Consider the following 23,043-nt stretch of genomic DNA (forward strand, 5'->3'; position numbering starts at 1 on the left):
CCAGGTGCTTCCTCCTGGTCTCCCATGCGGTTGCAGGGCCTAAGCACTTGGGCCATCCTCCACTGCCTTCCCGGGCCACAGCAGAGAGCTGGACTGGAAGAGGAGCGAGGAGCAACTGGGACTAGAACCCGGAGTACCAGTGCCGCAGGCAGAGGATTAGCCTAGTGAGCCGCGGTGCTGGCTAAAGTTGTCTTCTTTTAATGAAGCATTGTAATAATTTGGCTTCTGGGGGCCCTGTTAGTTTGTTTTCACTGTTGAGCACTTTTTCAGACATCGTTGAAAACATGCCTGCTGGCTTATCATATTTGTGTGCTTCCAGACCCATCCTGATTTTTGTTTTCCTGCTGGACTTTATGTCATTAGCTATGGCTTACATGTCATCATTTCTTTGAGTAGGAATTACATTAGACCAAATTTGTGTGCCCATGAGACCTAGTGATAGAAAGTGTGCTGCTGTTCTTAGGAAATGGTCATTGGTTGTTTTTTTTTTCTAATTCATTCATTCAGAGATCATGTTGCTCTCCCATGCTTTCCATATGTGATTTCATGATCTCTATGTCCTTGTTCTATACTGATGAACTTGTTCTCACCAGTGACTGGATTTTATGGGGAAACCTGGCAGTTTCACATTTGTTCTCTAAAGAAGAATGTGAAAAGTTGAGTGGGATAGGAAAAGTTTGCCAACTAGTGTGTCTGTTTCTTCACACAGTGGCAAATGGCCAGTTGTTACTTGAGTTTACCTTTGTTATTCCTGGCAGGCTTCTGTGGAGAGATGCTTCTGTTGAGAGCCTAGTTGCTATTTCAAAGTACCAAATTTTTTTTTTCTCAAAAAATTTACTCATCCCATGTGTGAATTATGAAAAAAGTAAATAAATTTTCTAGGAAATACAGTAGTCTTCAGCAAAATTTCTCATTTGCTGCCGTTTTTGATGTAAACGACCTACTTTAAGATTATCTCGGCCGGTGCCATGGCTCAATAGGCTAATCCTCTGCCATGCGGCGCCGGCACCCCGGGTTCTAGTCCCGGTCGGGGCACCGGAATCTGTCCTGGTTGCCCCTCTTCCAGCCAGCTCTCTGCTATGGCCCGGGAGTGCAGTGGAGGATGGCCCAAGTGCTTGGGCCCTGCACCCCATGGGAGACCAGGAGAAGCACCTGGCTCCTGGCTTCGGATCAGCGCGGTACGCCAGCCGCAGCGCGCGGCCATTGGAGGGTGACCCAACGGCAAAGGAAGACCTTTCTCTCTGTCTCTCTCTCTCTCACTGTCCACTCTGCCTGTCAAAAAAAAAAAAAAAAAAATTACCTCAATTTTTTTTTTTGCAGTTCTTCAAGAATCCCCCAAATCTTTTTTTCTGTTTGTGTTTTCCCCTTTAATCAGTAATAAAGTCCCATTTGCACATAGGTTTGCAGAGAAATGATAGGACTGATTGTTGTTGTATCTGCTGCCATCACTGCCATTTCAGGAAAAATAAGCCTATAGTCTCAGGACTGACAGTAATCATAGAGGTGGTCACTGGGGGCAGTGAAGAATACCATTTTCGAATATTGAGTTACTTATGTACACATGTATAATTTTGTATATTTAAAAAATTACAGATAGAGTGGTGCATTTTTCTACATCTTGTTTTTTCCCCTGTTATATCACTTTGGTGTTTCTGAGGAGGGATGCACTCCTGAAGTCCCTGTCCCACTGTTTTCACTGATCTTATGGACATTTTTTTTACAACATTATCTTTTCTAGTTCCTATCAAGATTCTCATCCAAATTGTTTTTTAACTGGGGCTTGTATAACATTTTCATGTGTGTTCATTTAAAAGCTTGCCTTTTATGATTTGGATCCTGGACCTACAAGAGTAAAAATGGCTTTTTTTTTTTTTTCCCCCTGCCTCTTTGTGTGTGCTAGGTAATGTTTGGATCACAGGTAAAACTTCTGTATTGTTTTTTATGAGTCTGTTCAACATCCACATTGTGTTCTTCGTTTTCATTGTTTGAGTATACTTAGTTCTTTGTGCCTAGTAAAAGAAATTTTATTGTTAGTTGATTTTCACTGAGCTTAGACTACTCTGTCATCACTTAGTTCTTTGATTCAGATAATTTCTAAGTGGACATTATTTCTTCTATGGTTAGAGTGATCATATTGTCTAAACCAAGACACTTGAGAGTAAAGGCAGTGGTGTTAACTATTATGTTGCCATAAGAATTGTAAATTAGAGCTGTCTTAAGCCAAGGTATGTATGTTGTTACCTTGTTATTGAAGTGAAAGACAATGGTAGAAAATGATTGGCCATGGTCAGGGCAGGAACTCTGGACACTGCTGTTGAATGGGTTCAGTTAATGCTGGTTTGCAAAGCACTGAGTGATATAAAACCATCATTCAAAATCATTGTGAACCTTTTTACTGTGACAGTTCATGGTCCAGTGCACTAAACATGTGGAACCAACACATTAAATATTAAAATTAATGCTTTTAAGCTTCGAATTCATTTTTGTTTATTTGAAATAGAGTGAAAGAGGGAGAGGGGAGGGATAATCAGGGAAAGAAAAAGAGAACTCTCCCATCCACTGTTCATTCCTCAAATTCCCAAAATACACAGGGCTGGGCCAGGTCAAAGCCAGGATCCTGGAATCTGGAATTGGATTGGGGTCTTACTCATGGGTGGCAGGAATTCAGGTACTGGAGCCATTACTGCTGACCCAAATCAATAAAATCAGAGTTGAGAAAGGAGATGTAATGATGGGTACCACAGAAATATAAAGAATCATCAAGAATTACTACAAATAGCTATATGTCAACACATCGAAAAATCCAGAAAAAATGGATCGATTTCTGGACATATACAATCTACCAAAATTGAGTCATGAAGACACAGAAAACATAAATCCACCAAAAACCAGACAAATTCCATCAGTAATAGCCTCCCAACAAAGAAAAGCCCAGACTGGCTGGCTTCACTGCTGAATTCTACCAAACTTTTAAAGAAGAACTAATTTAAATTCTCAAACTATTCAAAGCAATTGGAAGGGAGGGAATCCTCCCAGGCTCCTTCTATGAAGCCAACATCACCTTAATTCCAAAATCAGAAAAGGATACAACAATAAAAGAGAACTATAGACTAATATCCCTGATGAATATAGATGCAAAAATCCTCAACAAAATACTAGCTAATTGAATCCAACATGTCAGAAAGATCATTTACCTGGACCAAGTGGGTTTTATCCCTGGCATGCAGGGTTGGTTCAACATACACCAGTCAATAAATGTAATGTATCACATTAACAAATTGAATAAAAACTTTGATTATCTCAATAGGTGCAGAAAAAGCATTTGATAAAATACAGCATCATTTCATGATAGAAACCTTAAGCAAACTGGGTATAGGGGAACATTCTTCAGTACAATCAAGGCAATATATGACAAACCCGCAATCAGCATCATATTGAATGGGGGAAAGTTGGAAGCATTTCCACTAAGATCTGGAACCAGGCAAAGATGCTCACTCTCACCATTGCTATTCAAGATAGTTTAGGATGTTTTAACCAGAGCCATTAGGCAAGAAAAATCGATACAAATTGGAAAGGATGAAGTCAAATTACCTCTATTTGCAGGTGATATGATTCTATAGATAGGGGAAACCAAAATCAATGCTTTAGGATTAAAGTATGAACAACAGAGAGAAGGCAAATGTTTCCCAAAGAGGTGGCTAGCATTTTGATGAGACAGTAATGAGAGGAAGTTATCTCTTAATCTGCTGCTGTTTAAGATCTAGAAGCTTAATAAAAACCCTCTTATGGGAAATGAGCTTTGCCCCCTTCTGGGCTGATTGAACCCAAGAGTCAGGATGAATTGAGTTTCCATATCAGAAAACTAGGGTTAAGGATAAAGTAGAAATAGGAATCCTGGGACTGGTACTGTGGCTCAGTGGGCTAAGATGTTGTCTGTGGCACCGGTTTCCCATATGGGCACCAGTTCAAGTTTGGGCTGCTTCACTTCCAATCCAGGTCCCTGTTCATGGTGCCTAGGAAAGCAGCAGAGGATGGTCCATGTGATTGTGCCCCTGCATCTACATGGGAGACCAGCATTGTTGCAGTTGATTTCTTCTGAGAGGATTCGTTCCTGAGAGGAGGAGTGTGGTGGGGGCAAGAGGCACAGAGTCACCACAAAGACCCTGGGAGTCAGGTGAAAGCAGGCCTAAGGCGAGCAGCCTGCAGACTCGTTTATTTCAGTTGCTACAGCTGCTTATATAGCCAAGGCAGCCAATCCAGTCAAGGGGTGGTCTATGCCCTAACCAATCAGCTTATTGCCTGGCAGGCTCCAAAGCCATCCGATCACAGCCTGTTGCCAGTCAGGCTCTGTTGTCAGTTAGGCTCTGTTGTCATGTGGTTTCTGAAGCCATCCGATCATGGCCTGTTGCCAGGCAGTTTCTGTTGTCAGTGGCCATCATGACATGACCTTCTCACCTCAGCGGCCATCTTGGCATGACCTTTTCACCTTCTCATTCTACCACACAGGATGAAGCTTCTGGCTCTTTGCTTTGGCTTAGTCCAGCCCCACTATTGTGGCCATTTGTGGAGTGAGCCAGCAGATGGAAGACCTCTCTTTCTGTCTCTCCCTCTCTCTGTAACTCTGCCTTTCAAATAAATAACATAAATCTCAAAAAAAAAAAAAAAAAAAAAAAAAAAAAAAAAAAACCTCTACATTTCCTCTTGTTACCCTCCTTAAGAGAAGTGCCTCCTTCTGTGTGAATTGTGCCCCTGGTGTTCCTTGGTATACTCCATAAAGCATTATGCATAACTGCTCTGGAGTAATGAAACAATGATTTCAGTGCTTAAACTACTACAATAACAGACTTGATCTTGAAGGAAATTTACTAATCCTAGCCTCAGGGCATTCTTGGTTTATTGGCATAGCACACTCTGATTTTTTTTTTTTTTTTTTTTTTTTTTTTTTTTTTTGCGCAGAGTTACACACACAGAGTTATAGGCAGTGAGAGAAGAGAGAAAGGTCTTCCTTCCATTGGTTCTCTCTCCTAATGTCTGCCACAGCTGGCACTGCGCCTATCCGAAGCCAGGAGCCAGGTGCTTTCTCCTGGTCTCCCATGCAGGTGCAGGGACCCAAGCACTTGGGCTATCCTCCACTGCCTTCTCGGGCCACAGCAGAGAGCTGGACTGGAAGAGGAGCAACCAGGACTAGAACCTGGGGTGCTGGCGCCGCAGGCAGAGGATTAGCCAAGTGAGCCATGGCGCCAGCCGCACACTCTGATTTTTAAGTAGCTTTCCTTCACATTTCTTTTTCTCTTTAGCTCGGTTTATTCATTTAGTTTTATTGAGCACTTACAAGGTACTGTTCACTAGACACTAATGGTAGAGTGGTAAAATATGTGACATCCTTGCAATCATAGAGCCTATTTATAAAAATACTAAGGGGGAAAGTGTTGAACAACTAAGTAGACTCAGTTGTTTTAAATACCCATGGGTACTGACTGTAAAATAGGATAATGTGATGGAGAATGACCTTGGTGAGACTTAGGGCTATTGAGCTGTGTTTAGGCAGAGAAGGCCTCTCTGAAGAGGTGGCAGATGAATTTAGGCCTACATGATAAAAAGCCAGAGGAGGAGAGTGAAGAGGGGTCCCAGCAGTAGAATAGCAAATATAAAAGTAGTAAATCAAGAATGACCGTGGCATGATTAAGGAACTTAAAGTCAATGAGGCTAAAGCATGTTAACGATAAGGGAGTATGGAGGAAGATAAAGTTGGAAAAGTAGGTAGAAGTCAGGTCACCTTGGCCTTGGAGATATGATGAGACCTTTGGCCTTTATTCTACAATGAGAAGCTATTGGGTTGTTTTATGCCAAGAGTGTACCATAATCTGATTTGCAATTTTCAGAGACTCCTTCTTTTAAAGAGGCAGAAGTAGAAACAAGGAAGTTCCATTAGAAAACTTTTTTCTTTTAGGTGAGGCATGTTGGTGTGGCTAGAGTGGTAGTGGATGGATTTCACTTGTGTTTTTGAGGCAGTTCTGACTGGATTTGCTGCTGGATCAAATAGAAGGAAAGGGATTAGAAGGATCAAGAATGGTGCTTAGGTTTTGGTCTGAAAATATAGGTGGATGGTAGTATCATTTATTAGGATTAAGGTGGAATAACTTAGAGGTGTGCATCAGGAGTTCTGTGATAAATTTTATATGCTTAGGCTAGAGATACAAATTTTTGTATTATTGGCATTTAACTGGAATTTAAAGCCATGAGAATGGATGGGGTAACTTGAAGAAGTCCTCCTTTACTCCTAGTTTGTGGAAAGCTGTACTTTTTCATATGTTTTTCCTACTATTTTTCTCTTGCCCCTTCTGAGCACTTGATATCCCATACTCCGAGATTGTTCAGTTTTCTTTGTTGTTTTTTCTCTCTGTTCTTCAGATTGGATGATTTCTATTAATCTGACTTCAAGTTCACTGATTCATTCTTCTGTTCTTCTGCAGTCTGAAATCTGCTGTTAAGCCTCTCTAGGGAATTTTTTGTTTTAGTTGCAACTCTAGAATTTCCTTTTTATTTTACGTATTTAGTTACTTTATTTTCTATTGCTTAATAGTTTCATTGCATTGTTGCATTGATTCTTTTTTTAAAAAATTGATTTGAAAGGCAGAGTTATAGAGAGAGAGGGAAAAATAGAGATCTTCCATCCACTGGTTGACTCCCCAAGTGGCTACAGTGGCCAGGACTGAGCCAGAGCAAATCCAGTAGCCAGGAACTTCATCCGGGTCTCCCACATGGATGGCAGGGGCCCAAGCACTTGGGCCATCTTCTGCTGTTTTCCTAGGTTCATTAACAGGGAGCTGGATCAGAAGTGGAACAGCTGGGACTCGAACCATCACCCATATGGAATGCCAGCAGTGCAGGTGGAGGCTTAACCTGCTAAGCCAGAACACCAGTTCTGACATTTTGCATTAATTCTTCAAAAATTGTATTATTGGATCTGGTACTTGGCCCCTGCACCCACATAGGAGACCTGGATGAGGCTCTTGGCTCCTGGCTTTGACGTAGCCCAGCCCTGGTCATTGCAGCCATTTGGGGAGTAAACTAATGGGTGGAGATCTCTCTCCTCTCTCTTGCGGTTTCTCCGTCTCTTTCTGTAACTCTGATTTTCAAATAACTAAATAAATCTTTTCTTAAAAAATTTATTTTACTTAGTTCTTTTAAATATATGTAGTAGCTGTTTTGAAGTCTTCATTTGCTAAATCCAGCATCTGGGAACACTCAAAGCATTAATCTCTAAAATATGTCCCTCTCACTGTATCTGACTACTTTGGTTTCTTTTTTATTTTTATTATTTTATGGATTTTTTTTTAAAGCAAGAGAGCGAGCATATCTTCCATCTGTTGGTTCACTCCCAGGTGGCTGCAACAGCCAGTGCTGGGCTAGGCCGGAGCCAGGAGCCAGGGACTTCTTCGAGGTCTCCTACTTGGGTCATCCTCCACTGCTTTCCCAGGCCATTAGCAGGGAGCTGGATAGGAAGTGGAGCAGCTGGGACTTGAACTAGCACCCATCTGGGATACTGGTGTCACAAGTGGAAGCTTAACCTGCTACACGAGAATGCTGGCCTCTCGTTTTTGTTATCAAGCTTGGTTTTGTTACGAGCTTCATCTGTATATGCATAGCATAGTTTTCAGCCAGAGATTGGTTTTAGATTACAGTAAATGCCTTGAGGCAGGAAGGCTCCATTCTTTGATGTTAGTTGTCTGTGAACTGGGGTTGCTTTTAGGGCTGCCCCAGCTTGGCTTTCTTCTGGCTTCTTCTTTAGCTCTTCTGTATGTTTGTGCCAAGTTCGTGGGCCAGGCAGTGTGGGTAGCCTGGGCCCACTGTTGACTCTGCTGTGCATGTTCTTACCTATGGGCTATGTGGAGAGCTTTCTAAGCCTCATTCAGCTGTCTCACTTCCTGAAGCTCCCTGTTAAGTCTATAGCTGGAATGCCTGTCCCTCGCTTAGCCCAGTTGGAACAACTTCCTCAGGCTAGCAGAGCCACTTGCTGTCCCTGTTCATTAGCCTCTGAGATTGCCACGTGGACTAACAACACTTCAAATCAGATCATTCTTATCTGGCAGTCAATCTGCCGATTTTCAAGGCCTTCCCAATCTTGAACTTCTGAAGTTACAGGGCTGGGAGGGATGAGGACAGCTCCTGGAGACTCTGTGCTGTTCTTCTCTGGAAACTCAGTGGTTTTCACGAATAAATGCTTCTCAGTCTGTTGGATGTCTGTGGTTGATTTCTCAAGTACTGAAGTGGTGGTCTTTAACCCGTCTGACCAGCTTTATAGTTGCTTTTTGGTGGACTATTTCTTGGCCTCTTCCCTGTGTTTTGCCACAAGTTAGTAATTAGTAGTCTTCTGTACATTTTGTGAACATTCCCCTGGATGCTTTTGATATGCGTCCACACTTGAGAATCGTTAACATCTAGAATTCCTCAAGCTCTAAATATGTACATGTTAACATTAAGATATAGTAAACATTTTGCCATATTGATTCTCTAAAAAAGTCTTTAATATCTTAGGTATTATATAAATAGGGACCTAATTTTAAAACAGAAGTGTCTAAAGAGAGACTACATTGTAGACCTAGCCTTTGCCAAATTGGCCAGTAGTCTTTATTATTTATGTGTTTAAGTTGGCAGACTTAGCTGTTGAACTTCTTATGGTATTCTTTTTATGTTCTGCTTCGTTGGCTAGTATCCATTTCCTAAAACATTTCTTAATGTAATTTTTCATTTTTTTAAAAAAGATATATTTATTTATTTGAAAAACAACAGAGAAGGGGGAGACAGAAAGATCCTCTATCTACTTGATCACTCCCCAGATGGCCGCCTCAGCTGTGAGTGGGCCAGCACAAAGCCAGGAGCCTGGAACTCCATTTGGGTCTCCCATATGGGTGGCAGGAGCCCGGGTACTTGGGCCAATCTCTGCTGCTTTCCCAGGCACATTAACAGGGAGCTGGATCAGAAGCAGAGCAGCCAGGATTTGTACCAGTGTTCCCATGGGCTGTTGACATTGCAGGTGGTGCCTTAACCCACTGTGCCACAACACCAGCCCCCCAGTATAATTTTCCAGATTGGTTAGTTTCTTTAGCAGTACATTAGAGGTTGATGGAATCTGTGTTCCTTAAAGGATATTATTCATGGCTGACATATTAGAGGAGACTAAATTGGGAACACTGGCTTGTTACAGAACATCAGCTAATTGATCTTTTTTGTTACTTTGGAAAGACTATCAATTAGATTTCGGGGATATGAGTAATTGTCCAGTTCTAGACCCATTATATGATGAATATATAGACAAAGGTACATTAAACTCTTAGACCAGTTGTGGACAAGCATACCATAAAATAGATAAGTCTTTTTTAATAGAGTGCAAATGCATGGAAATCTTAAATAATGAACTGAATCTAGTACCTAGAGACATTTTTGGTATGTTTAATTTTTCTGGGCTAGTGGTTTTCAACGTGTGATCTAAGAACCCCTGGGGATCTTTAGACTATTTCAAGAAGTTCGTGAAGTCAAGACCACTTTTATAGTAATTTTGAGATGTTATTTGATTAATTGCCTTTTTCACTCTTGCAAGAAATAGCACTGGGGGGCGGCATTGTGGATAGCAGTTGCCTGCAATGCCACATCCCATATGGACATGGGTTCATGTCCTGGCTGCTCCACTTTCTATCTATCTCCCTGCTAATGGCCTGAGAAAGCAGCAGCAGATGACCCAAGTGTTTGGGCTCCTACCACCCATTTGGGAGATCTGGAGGAAGTTCTGACTCCTGGCCAAAGCCTAGCCCAGGCCTGCTTGTTGTGGCCAGGTGGAGAGTGAACCAGTGGATAGGATTCTCCTCCCTCCCTCCCTCTCTCCCTCCCTCCCTCCCTCCCTCTCTCCCTCCCTCCCTCCCTCCCTCCTTCCCTCCTTCCCTCCTTCCCTCCTTCCCTCCTTCCCTCCCTCCCTCCTTCCCTCCCTCCCCTACAGCTCTGACTTTCAAATGAATAAATAAAAAAAAATCTTAAAAACAGTAGCAGATAGGAGAATTCATCTGTATTTTCTTAAGCTGTACACTAAGATAATTGAGAAAATGTTACCCTTCATTAATTTTTTTTTGCTTTAGGAGATAGTCATTTTTTATAAAATGTTATTTATGCTAATATGTAATAGGCTTTTAGATATTTTGTAACTTTATTGGTTTTAATTTCTAATGTGATTAATGTTGGTAGATAAAATTCACAAACATTTTTGGGGATCCTCTAATTTTGATGAGTGTAAAAGGGGCTCTGAGATAATAAAGTGTTGAAGCTACTACATACATATTTCTCCTTTAAAAATGTAATTGACACCCTCCTGTGCATATTAGATTTATTTTATTTATTTGAAAGAGTCACAGAGAGAGGTAGAGACAGAGAGAGAGAGGTCTTCCATCCACTGGTTCACTCCCTAGATGGCCGCAATGGCCGGAGCTGCACCGATCCGGAGCCAGGAGCTTCTTCCGGGTCTCCCACGTAGGTGCAAGGGCCCAAGGACTTGGGCCATCTTCTGCTGTTTTCCCAGGCCATAGCAGAGAGCTGGATCGGAAGAGGAGCAGCCGGGACTAGAACTGGTGCCCATATGGGGTGCTGGTGCCTCAGGCCAGGGCTTTAACCAGCTCTGCTACAGCGCTGGCCCCCTTATTGTGCATATTATATTACTATATCACAGTTGTTTCCTATGTCATGAATTTTAATGAGTCCATAAGAATTCATCATATGATTTACCTTAACCTTGTAAATAATGCTATGACAAATTTGTGAACATTCTTGGTCAGTTTCTTATAATTTTTAAAATTTAAGATGATTTACTTCAGTTGACTGGTATACTACTAATTGCCTGGCGTTCTTCATGACATTGGGGTTGGGGGTTGGGAGTGGGAAAGATGAAGGTAATTCCTGCTGTGCAGAAAAGAGTTACCATAGCAGATCTGAGACTGCTTATCGTTAGGCCTGCTTGCAAGGTTGGCTCTTGGCTGGCATCTGAGGACTTGTCTATATTAACACTGATATGAAACATTCCCTACATGATAAGAGCGACTCTTTGTGCCTAAGCTATTTGTATAAGCCATGTGTTTTATACTGAATGCTTGCTTTCCTTTATGAAGTCTGGAATTTTGGTATGTGGTAGGCAAAGGGTATTTACATGACCAGCCCCTAATGACCAAAAGGCTTGGACACTGAATCTCTAATGAGTTTTTCTGTTAGACAGCACTTTGCATGTGCCTCAAAATTAACTGTCGGAGACACTGTGTCCTATATACCTCCACTGGGAGAAAGCTCTTGGAAGCTAATAGCTTGGTTTCCTTCAAACTTGTGTCTAAGTGATTTTTCTCTTTGCTGATCCAACTAAATGCTGAAACCTGTGAGCTCTTCTAATGAAACACTGAACCAGGAAACAGTCTTGGGAACTTATGCCAGCAAGGTACTTATAGTTGAGTAGGGAAGAAGAGAGAAGTATATAATTATGGTATAGTGCCATAAATAGAAAATAGGAGTGTAATGAACAACATAAAGAGTCAATAAACAGAGGATGGAGGGCAGAGGGCTTCCCAGGGAAAACCACCATCAAGTACTTGGAAGGATGAATAGAATTTTATGAACTGAAGAAAGAGATAAGTGAGTGGTAAGCAGGTAGCATGAACTAATGGGAATAAAGTACACACTGTGTTGGAGCTCCAGACATTTTGGGTAATGTTAAGTGATCATATTGGCAAGGTAAGCAGGGAGTTATTTAAGAGTTTCAAGTTTGGAAAACATTGTGTCCGGAGAGTAATTGAAAGGGGATACCAGGGCCGGTGCTGTGGCTCACTAGGCTAATCCTCCACCTGCGGCGCTGGCACCCCGGGTTCTAGTCCCGGTTGGGGCGCTGGATTCTGTCCCTCTGATATATATAAAAGTAGGACCATCCTCTCTGTACCCTGATGTCACTAAATGGAGAGAAATTAGTGGAGGCTTGTCAGGATAGATGATCTTTTAGGAGGTAGTAAGGTGGATTAAATCAAGAGAGATGTTTGTTGAACTCATTGATCTTTTCTACCTTAGAAATTACGCGGGTCTAGGAGCCTGGGAAAAGCAGCAGCAGATGGCCCAAGTGTTTGGGCACCTCTGCAACGTCTGGGTCTGGGCCAAGCCAAAGCCAGGAGCCAGGAACTTTATCCTGGTCTCCCATGCCAATGGCAAGGCCCAAACACTTGGGTCATCTGCTGCTTTTTCTAGGCCATTAGCAGGGAGATGGTTCTGAAGTGGACCAGCTGGGACACAACCCAGGCTTATATGGGATGTTGCAGTGTTGCAGGTGGCAGCTTAACATGCTATGCCACAGTGCTGGCCCTCATCATTATAGTCTTATCATTTTGGAAAGTTATATAAATGGAGCCATACAATGTGAGAGATTTACCTTATTTACTCAGCATGCTAGCCTTGAGATCCAGCCAAATTGTTGGGTGTTTCAATAGTTTGTTCCTTTTTATTACTAAGTAAGTTTCCATGATATGAATATACCTTGTAGGTGGCACATAATTAGATCACATCTTCAAAATCTGTTCTACTTATCGCTCTTTTAATTAATGTATTGAGACTATTTACATTTAATGTGATTATTTATATGTTAGACTTAATTAAATCTGTCATTTTTCTTTATTGTTAGTTCCCTGATTTTTGGGTTTTCCTTTTCCTGACTTCTTGAGGGGTTACCTGATCAATTTTTAGAATTTTATTTTTGAGTTATCTGTAATATTTTTGATTATATCCTTTGTGTAGATATTTTAATGGTCATATTACTGTTTTAGAGTGTATTATTACATATAGTGTATATGGAAATAGTAATACAGCAACCACTTTTATACTGTATATATAATATATATAGCATCACATTCTACCAGTGTTGACATCTTATCAGCTTGAATGAAATTTAGAAACCTTGCCTTATTTAAAGTCCTTTTTCCTCTCCAGTTCATAATATAATTGTTCCAAATATCTCTCTTACTTGAGAACTGCAATAGACAATGTTATACCTTTTTGCTTTAATGATCAAACATAATTTGAAAAACTCAAAAAGGAATTTGGTCTTCAGGTCTTCTCCCCTTTGTTATTCCTTTTTGTGTTTTAAGATTCCTTCTTTTATTATTCCCTTTCTGTTTTAAGAACTTCCTTTAGTGATTGTTTTTGGGCTAAAAAATCACTAATGAGAAATTCCTGTAGTTTTTATTTATGAGAATGTTTTGATTTTCTTATTACCCCTTAATAATAACTTTTTCAGATATGGGGTTTGAGGTTCATTTTTTTTTAAAATATTTGAAATGTGTTATACCACTTCCTTCTTACTTCCATGGTTTCCAGTGAGAAATCTGCTGTAATTCAATTTGTTTTTTCATAGTATGTAATGTGTCTTTTCTCTCTGATTGCTTTCAAGATGTTTTCTTTGAGTTTCCTAAAGTTCATTTCCAGTATTTCTTGGCATGGGTTTCTTTAGGTTTATCTTGTTTGAGATTTACACAGGTTCTTGAATCTTTTTTTTTTTTTTTAATCTTTTTATTTATTTATTTGACAGATAGAGTTAGACAGTGAGAGAGACAGAGAGGAAGGTCTTCCTTCCATTGGTTCATTTCCCAGATGGCTGCTACGGCTGGTGCTACACTGTTCTGGAGCCAGGAGCCAGGAGCTTCTTTTGTGTCTCCCAAGTGGGTGCAGGCACCCAAGTACTTGGGCCATCTTCCATTGCCTTCTCGGGCCACAGCAGGAAGCTGGATTGGAAGAGGAGCAACCAGGACTAGAACCCAGCACCCATATGGGATGCTGGTGCTGCAGGTGGAGGATTAACCAAGTGAGTCATGGTGCCTGCCCCGAGCTTCTTGAATCTTTATGTAAGGTCATGTCTTTGCTAAGTTTGGGAAATTCTAGCCATTGATCCCTCAGATACTTTTTTTGCCCCATGCTTTTTCTTTGCTTCTGGGATGCTGATGATAGGAATATGAGATCTCTCATATTCTCTTGCTTCAGTAAACCTGAAGAAAGACAACAAGAATACTCCATGTAAGCAAGAGAGAAAACAGACTATAGAGAAAAATTAACAGACCTTCAGGGACCCCTAGAACTATCACCAAAGATCTGAGATCTCATATTCCTATCATCAGCATCCCAGAAGCAAAGAAAAAGGATGGGCAAAAAAAGTATCTGAGCAAAAGTATCAGGAGCTTCTTCTGTGTCTCCCATGCGGGTGCAGGCATCCAAGCACTTGGGCCATCTTCCAGTGCCTTCTTGGGCCACAGCAGAGGAGCAACCGGGACTAGAACCCAGTGCCCATATGGGATGCTGGCACTGCAGGTGGAGGATTAACCAAGTGAGCCATTTTCTTTCTTTCTTTTTTTTTTTTTTTTTTAAGATTTATTTATTTATTTAAAAGCCATAGTTACACAGAGAGGAGAGGCAGAGAGAGAGAGGTCTTCCGTCCAATGGTTCATTCCCCAGTTAGCTGCAATGGCTGGAGCTGTGCCGATCTGAAACCAGGAGCCAGGAGCTTCCTCTGGGTCTCCCACGTGGGTGCAGGGGCCCAAGGACTTGGGCCATCTTCTACTGCTTTCCCAGGCCACAGCAGGGAGCTGGATCGGAAGGGGAGCAGCCGGGTCTCGAATCAGCACCTATATGGGATGCCGGCACTTCAGGCCAGGGCATTCACCCACTGCGCCACAGCGCCGGCCCCAAGGTCTCTAAATTTAACGTGTCATCTGAGGCCTCTTTCAGGCTAGGGTGTTAACCCATTGCACCACAGCTCTGGCCCCTATCCTCCATTTTCTGTTGAGCTCATTCATTAAAGTTTTCTGTTTTAATTGTATCTTTTGTTCTACAATTTTCATTTTAAAAATGTCTTGTATTAAGTATTTCTACCTTTTTTCACTCGTTTATCTTACCCATTGAAGCATTTTATAAAGAATGCTTTCAAATACTTATCAGATAATTTCAAGATTTGAGTCATCTTGGTGTTGGCATCAGTTGCCTGTCCTCATTCAAGTTAAGATTTTCTTTATTTAAGTTCTTAGTGTGAGTGATTTTCAGTTGTATCTAGTGCATTTGGGGTGTCATAAGATTCTTATTTATGTTATGTGTCTTAGGTGGCCTTTTCTGTTTTTGGAGGGTAAAAGTATGTGCAACATCTCATTGCTGCCCTTGAAAGTGGGATGGAAGTCTAGGCATCTTACTCATCCTCTATTGATACTCTCTTCCCCTAATTATAATCTTGAGAATTATGACCCTAAACATTTTAATCAACCCCTTTTGTCTTGGGATCCCTTGTGGACTTATAAGGAAGGAGAAAGAGAAAGAGCTAGGAGAGAACTACATAATTTTCTAGATTGCTAAAGTTTAAGTCTACCCTGAAGACATTATTGGCTTCCTCCAGGCTTCTCAGTGGTGGGCTTTTTACCAGCAGCATCAACATTACCTTGGAGCTTGTTAGAAATTCTCAGGCACTTCCTCAGACCCACTAAAGCAGAATATTTGGAGGTAGAGTCTAGAATTTTCTGTTTTAATACACCCTTCTGATGATTTGTTAAATATTTAAGATAAGTTTGGAAAACAATGTGATACATGGTCTTGTTTATAATTTTTGACTGTCTATTGTATTGGAGTCTGTGTCTCCCTTTAGATCCATTCACATTAGTTTTAAATAGTCAGGCACCCTAGTATGGGGTGTGTATCATTACTACATTTCTTAAAGTCACTTCTTCCTGTTGAATTGATCCCTTAATCATTATATAGTGCCCTTCTTTGTCTCTTTCAACAGTTTTTATGTTAAAGTCCCTTTTGTCTGATAGTAGAATGGCTACTCTTGCTCATTTTGCTTTTCTGTTGGCATGGGACATCTTTTTCCATCCTTTCACTTTTAGTTTTTGTGTCTCTTTGATGGTGAAGTGTGTTTCTTGCAGGAAACAAATAGATCTTGTTTTTAAATAGGTCATTTTTAATCACTCAGCCAGTCTGTATCTTTCAATTGGAGAATTTAGCCCATTTACATTCAAGTTTATTAATAGATAGCAATTGTTCCTGCCATTTTTCCATAAATATTCCTATTGTTTGTTTTTGGGTTTCCTTTATACTTTTACTAGGAGATTTCTGCCTTCACATTCTTTTATGATGACTGTCTTTTCTGTTTCTGTGTGTAGCATATCCTAAGTATCATTTGTAAGGCTGGACAAGTGGTGACAAATTCTTTTAATTACTGTTTGTTTTGGAAGGTCTTTATTTTTCCTTTAAATGTAAGTGAGAGCTTTACTGGGTACAGTATTCTGGGTTGACAGGTTTTCTTTGAGGACTTGGACTGTATTTCCATTCTCTCCTAGCCTGTAGGATTTCTGATGAGAAATCAGCTGTCAGTCCCATTGGAGATCCTTTGAATCTGGTGTTTCATGTACTTTTTAGAATCTTTTCATTATATTTTACTTTTGAAAGTTTGACTATAATGTGTCATGGTGAAGGTTTTTTTCTGGTCACGTCTATTAGGAATTCTGTCATGGTGCCTAGACTTGACTTGCCAAGCCACAGCACTGACCAATCCCTGTTGGTTAGGCAGGTGGCTCTGGGAATGCCACAACTCTGTCTGTGGATGAGGGAGGTTTGTGGGGCTGATGGTGGATCCCCTGCTCCCTGAAACTGTGGAATAGGGTGTGAAGTAGGAATTTGCTGGCTCTTTGGACAGCCACTGTGTCTGGCTTCAGAGGCTCCGGGTTCCACTTTCTGAGGAGAACGCTGATCCTTTGTGCAGTTCATACTCTTGCATGGAGCCTAGGCACCATGGGCTCACTGTGGGTTGTTGGTTCACCTTAGCAGAGAGGAGCCAATGCTGTGATCCTGATGGGCTCATACACTTCCACCTGCTGATGATAGAGGAAATCAACCATGTCCAGCTTGGGTATTACCCTGGACTCTTGCCTCACTCTCCAGCGCTGTTCAGGGCTCCCTGGCCCCACCCAGCATATGTCTCTGGATATCCACTGAAGGAGCAGATACTCTACTAAGCTACAGAGGCATATTTCAAAGATAAAAGCCAATAGAGGAGAAGATCAACAGGTGTTTCCACAAATGCCTAAAAATAAACATGAAATATAAGAACCATGAATAAGAAAGATAATATGACTTCTCAAAGGAATACAACATTTTAGCATTAGAATGTGAGGACAGATTGATGAAATTCCTGAAAAGGAATTCAAAAGAATGATCATAAGTTTACTCAAAAAACAGAGAAGCGAATTCGTTAGAGAAATATATACATGACATGGATGAAAAGTCTTCCTGCAAAACAGAGATATTGAAGGGAAATAAAACTGAAATATTAGTAATGGAAAATAAAACATGCAATGGAAAGCCTTAGCAACAGACTTGGTGAGGCTGGAGAAAAAATATCCGAGCTAGAAGATAAGTCCTTGGAAATAGAAAGAAGAAAAAATTAGAAAAATTGAAAGCAGTGTTCATGATCTGTGGGATACTATCAAACTTCCAAACATATATGTCTTAAGAGTTCGTGAAGGTGTGGAAAGAGAGAATGGATTAGATGACCTGTTCTGTGAATTAATAGCAGAAAACTCTCCTAATTTGGAGAAAGGGACATCTGAGTTCAGGAAGCACATTGTCCATTCTAAATAAGTTCTTTTTTTTTTTTTTTTTTTTTTTTAAGGTTGGTTTGTTTATTTGAAAGACCGAGTTACACAGAGAGAGACAGACAGAGAGATAGCTCTTCCACTGCTGGTTCACTCCCCAAATGGCTGCAACCGCCAGAGCTGAGCTGATCCAAAGCTAGGGGCTTCTTTGGGGCCTCCCACCTGTGTGCAGGGGCCAAGGACTTGGACCATCCTCTGTGCTTTTCCAGGTGCATTAGCAGGGAGCTGGATTGGAAGTGAAGCAGCCAGGACTTGAACCAGCACCCATATGGGATGCCAACGCTGCTGGTTAGGGCTTTAACTGGCTGCTCCATGGTGCTGGCCCGAGTAAGTTCTTTTAGCCTATTTCATTTGGACTCCTGTTTACTGTGTCTTTTGCCTTTCTATGGTTTCATTCTCCTAAACCTTCTTCTGAGTTCTTTTATATTTTATGTTTTAAAAGTTTGTTGGGGCCGGCGCCATGGCTCACTTGGTTAATCCTCCGCCTGCGGTGCCGGCATCCCATATGGGTACTGGGTTCTAGTCCCGGTTGCTCCTCTTCCAGTCCAGCTCTCTGCTGTGGCCAGGAGGGCAGTGTGGATGGCCCAAGTGCTTGAGTCCCTGCTGCTGCATGGGAGACCAGAAGGGGGCACCTGGCTCCTGGCTTCGGATTGGCATAGTTCTGGCCATTGCGGCCATTTGGGGGGTGAGCCAATGGAAGGAGGACCTTTCTGTCTCTCTCACTGTCTGTAACTGTCAAATAAATAAATAAAAAATCTTTAAAAAAAAAAAAAAAGGTTGTTAGGGGGCCAGTGCTGTGGCATAGTGGGCTAAGCATCCGCTTACAGTGCCAACACCCCATATGGGTGCTGATTCATGTCCCAGTTGCTCCTCTTCTGATCCAGCTCTCTGCATATGGCCTGGGAGAGCAGTGAAAGGCGGCCTACTTGCTTGGGCCCCTTACATGCACATGGGAATCCTGGGCGAAGCTCCTAGCTTCAGATCAGCTCAACTCTGCCTGTCAAGGCCATTGGGGAGTGAACCAAACTCTGTCTCTCCCTCTCTCTCTAACTCTGCCTCTCAAAGAAATAAATAAAATCTTTTTTTTTTTAAAGTTAGTAGAAAATTTCCAGAAATTTCATCTAGGCCTTTTTTCTATTTTAAAATGGTTGTTCAAGGAGGATGAGAAGTTTAAAAAAAAAATGAAATGTTCTTCAAAGGCAATGACTTCCTGAAAAGAAAAGCTTGCTAAATTTTGGAATCTCTTATTAAAGTTGTTCCTCACTCTGATTAAAAAAAAAAGTATTATGTGAAAGAATTCAGTGTAGTACTAATGGATAGAGGGATGGGCCAGTTGGTTAATCAACACTCTGCACTACAGAATTTTATTGTTTATAATAAAGAGTAAAATTTTAAAAATTAAAAAATTAAGTTGGTTGTTTTTGGTGCTTCTGATTTCAATGTGAACTTATTTTTAATGTTAGCTTGTAGTATTCAGTAGTTTCCTCCATATCTTGTTAGTAATAAGGTAATGTTTTTTTTATTTATATTTTATTTAATGAACATAAATTTCCAAAGTACAGCTTATGGATTACAATAGCCCCCCCCCCCCATGACTTCACTCCCACCCACAACACTCCCCTCTCCCACTCCCTCTCCCCTTCCATTCACATCAAGATTCATTTTCAATTATCTTTATATACAGAAGATCAGTTTAGCATATATTAAGTAAAGATTTCAACAGTTTGTACCCACACAGAAACACAAAGTGTAAAACACTATTTGAGTACTAGTTATAGCATTAATTAAACACCTAAGAGTAATTGTGTATTAATTACAGAGTTCAACCAATAGTTTTAAGTAGAACATAAAAAATACTAAAAGGGTAAAGTATTAAGTTCTTTTTTTTCTTTTTTCTTTTTCTTTGTTTGTTATATAGTTTTTTTTTATTTAATAAATGTGAATTTACAAAGTGCAACTTTTGTATTGTTGTGGCTTTCCCCCCCCAACCTCCCTCCCTCCCATGGTCCTCCCCTCTCCCACTCCCTCTCCCATCCCACCCTTCATCGAGTTTCATTTTCAATTAAGGTAATGTTATTTTAAAAATGGTTTTTATTCTGTTTCCATATATTATACTTTGGGTGTTACTTATTAGTGCATTTTTTTATCTTAACTGCTCATCTATATTGTTGGCTAATGTTTAAATTATTGAATCTACAACTGTTATTAAAGTTGATGGACCACACAAAAATTGCCAAAAAAGATCAGATAATTAGAAGTTTCATATGGTTCAACCTTAGAAGTTTTTGAGAGTCCAGAGGTTACTGTTTTCACCAGATAATCTGATTGAGTTGAAGGAATTGAGGAATTAAGGTGATTCCTTTGGAAGTTTTATGTGCTTCAGAATCTTAGGTGCAACAAACCACAATTTATATGAAATATAATTTGTGTTGTCTATTCAGCAATATCATTTTTTACAATTAAAAAGAATCGGATTCTGGAACCAGTGTTGTGGCACAGTGGGTAAAAGCTTGTGACACCGGCATTCTGTGTGGGTACTGGGTCATGTCCTGGCCGCTCCAATTCTGATCCAGTTCCCTGCTATTGGCTGGGGAAAAGCAGCAGAGGATGGCCCAAGTGCATGGGCCCCTGCTACCCACATGGGAAACCTGGATGAAGCCCCTGGCTGTGGTCTGGCTCCTCAGCCCTTGGCATTGTGGCTACTTGGGGAGTGACGAGCGGATGGATGGAAGATTCTCTCTCTCTCTCTCTCTGTATTGGTCTCCCTCTCTTTATAACTCTTACTTTCAAATAAATATTTTTAAAAATGATTTTATCTACAATGCAAAGAAAGTAAACAAAACCAGGCACTTCTCAGTGTGATGATAGTTAAGAGTTCCCTCACAATTTCCTGTCACATCCCCCAATAGATACCATTGATTAAAATGATACAAAGAAAAGAAAAAATAAGAACTTTTCTACTAATGTTGAAAATAGGGAATTCCAAACATATCATTAATTTAGAGAAATTTTTTTCTTTTATGTTGAAGTGTGAACGAACTACTAAGAGCTAATACACCATTCTCCTTCTCAAGAGAGCAGGCTAGGTTAATGGGAATTTTAAGTGGAGAAAAGTATAGGAAAATCATAAAAATTCTAGAAAGCTGGGTTGCTTTTTCGAAATGGATTATGAACTTGTCCTAATGCTGTAGAGCACTTTTTAATATAGAAGGGTGGAGTTGGAAACAAAGGACGGATATGAGGGAGATGGGAAATGGCCCATCTGGAGCCTTTTCATAGCTATGGGTTTGGAACTAAGAATAGCATCTGGTCCCAAAAGAAAATACTTGTCACCTTATTCAGTAGTCCATGGGCCCAGTGGATCTTTTCTAATTAATTTTCCAAAAGCTTGGCCAGTTCAAAGCGGGGAAACAGTTTGGAATTAGGGGCGGAGATACTTCTCTACTGGGAGTGGTTATCCTTACTTGGTGAAATTGGTCTCTGGGAGGTAACTTAAAATACCAAGAAAATGCATATGGAGAGAGAGAGAGAGAGGCTGTTTTCAGATCCATATCCCTCTGTACTGCTAAAGAGCTGCTGAAAGTCTAAACCTGTATCTACCTTCTAATTCTTCTGCTTCCTTTTAAAAACCTTTATATTAAGAAGTACTAACGTAAAGAAATGAAGAGTTGCAAGTATAGATGCAAAGATATTTCACCTATTGTGAACATCTTGCCTTATAATCTAAGTGTAAATATTTGCTTCTTTCCAGAACCATGTGAGAGTACATTGCAGAGATCCACGTACCTTTACCCCTAAATAATTTAGTGTTTATTTCCTAAAAAAACAAGGACCATCTCTTGTATTACTGCAGTACAAGTGTCAAATTCTGAAAATTTGATTTTGGCATAGTATTATCAGTTATCTAGTTTATATTTTCTTAATTTTTTCCAGAAATGTTGATAACTTTTTTTGTTTTCTGATCTAAGATCCAATTTTCAACTGTGTCTTCCATTTCATTGTCTAGTTTTCATTAGTCTCTTTACTCTGGGATATTTCCTAAGCCTTTGTCTTTGATGACCTTGACATTGTTTGAAGTGCAAGCCGTGTGTTTTATACATAGCCTCCCAATTTGGATATGTCTGCTGTTTCCTTGAGATTAGATTTAGATTATGCATTTTTGGCAGGAATACCTCAAAGTGAGGTTGTGTCCTCTGTGCTTAACTTCAGGTGGGACATGATCTCTGTCACATGATTGCTGACTTGAACTTCGATTACTTGACTAACACAATTCTCTTAGCTTTTCCACTGTAAAAATTAATGTTTTTCTTGGCACTGCGGCCGGCTCATCGTGCTGATCCGAAGCCAGGAGCCAGGTGCTTCTCCTGGTCTCCCATGGGGTGCAGGGCCCAAGCACTTGGGCCATCCTCCACTGCACTCCCGGGCCACAGCAGAGAGCCCTGGAAGAGGGGCAACTGGGACAGATTCCGGTGCCCCAACCGGGACTAGAACCCGGTGTGCCGGCGCCACAAGGCGGAGGATTAGCCTAGTGAGCCGCGGCGCCGGCCCTTTGTTGATTTTTATCTTTAGTATTTATGTAGACTCACAAATTCTTAGTTTATTCAATAAGTTATACTTATCTGTATTTGTTTTGTTACTTAAATTGTCCCCCTTTGGCCAGTGACAGCCCCTTGATAGCCTCTTGTGCCCTGTTGACATGTTTTGTTGGTTTTTCCTATAATATTTTCTTACTTGAAGACACTGAATGTTTTAGGTTCATCTTAAAGGTATGTTTCCAGGGGCTAGGGTTGTGGCACAGTAGGTTAAGCCACTGCTTGTGAGGCCAGCATTCCATATCAAGAGTGCTGGTTCAAGTCCTGGGTACTCTGTTTCCATTCCAGTTTCCTGCTGTGCATCTGAAAACATAGAAGATGGCCCAAGTTCTTGAGCCCCTTTCATCCCATGGGAGACCAAGATGGAATTGTTGGCTCCTGGCTTTGGTCTGGCCCAGAACTGGTTGTTTTGGCCATTTGTGTAATGAACAAGCAGATGGAAGATTCATATTTATCTCTCTCTCTCCTTTTCTCTCTCTCTCTCTCTCCCTCCCTCCCTCCTCTCTTCTCTGTTGCTCTTTCAAATACATACATACACAAATCTTTTTGAAAATTCTGTATTTCCAGAGTTCCAGTTTGTTTTCCAGCGGCATATGGTATTTAAAAACCAATATGTAGGCACTGCTTAAAATTTGAGGATAAGATTCTGATGTTGCACACATAAAGAGGAAACAACTCAAAGTATAGTTCACTCATACTATTTTTTAAATTTATTTTTTAATTTTATTTGAAAGAGCTCTTCCATCTGCTGGTTTACT

The 23,043-nt window shown here is 40.8% G+C and overlaps 1 protein-coding gene across 7 annotated transcripts in view; it reads left to right on the forward strand.

Annotated features, from left to right (window-relative positions):
* MGAT4A (alpha-1,3-mannosyl-glycoprotein 4-beta-N-acetylglucosaminyltransferase A) overlaps window positions 1-23,043 on the forward strand; it is a 117,296-nt gene that overhangs the window by 17,066 nt on the left and 77,187 nt on the right. The gene's annotated exons all lie outside the window — the stretch shown is intronic.

The sequence above is a fragment of the Oryctolagus cuniculus genome, chromosome 2 (genome assembly GCF_051225735.1).
Source record: "Oryctolagus cuniculus isolate XC-2025 breed Fujian yellow rabbit chromosome 2, ASM5122573v1, whole genome shotgun sequence".
Taxonomy (NCBI): Eukaryota; Metazoa; Chordata; class Mammalia; order Lagomorpha; family Leporidae; genus Oryctolagus; species Oryctolagus cuniculus.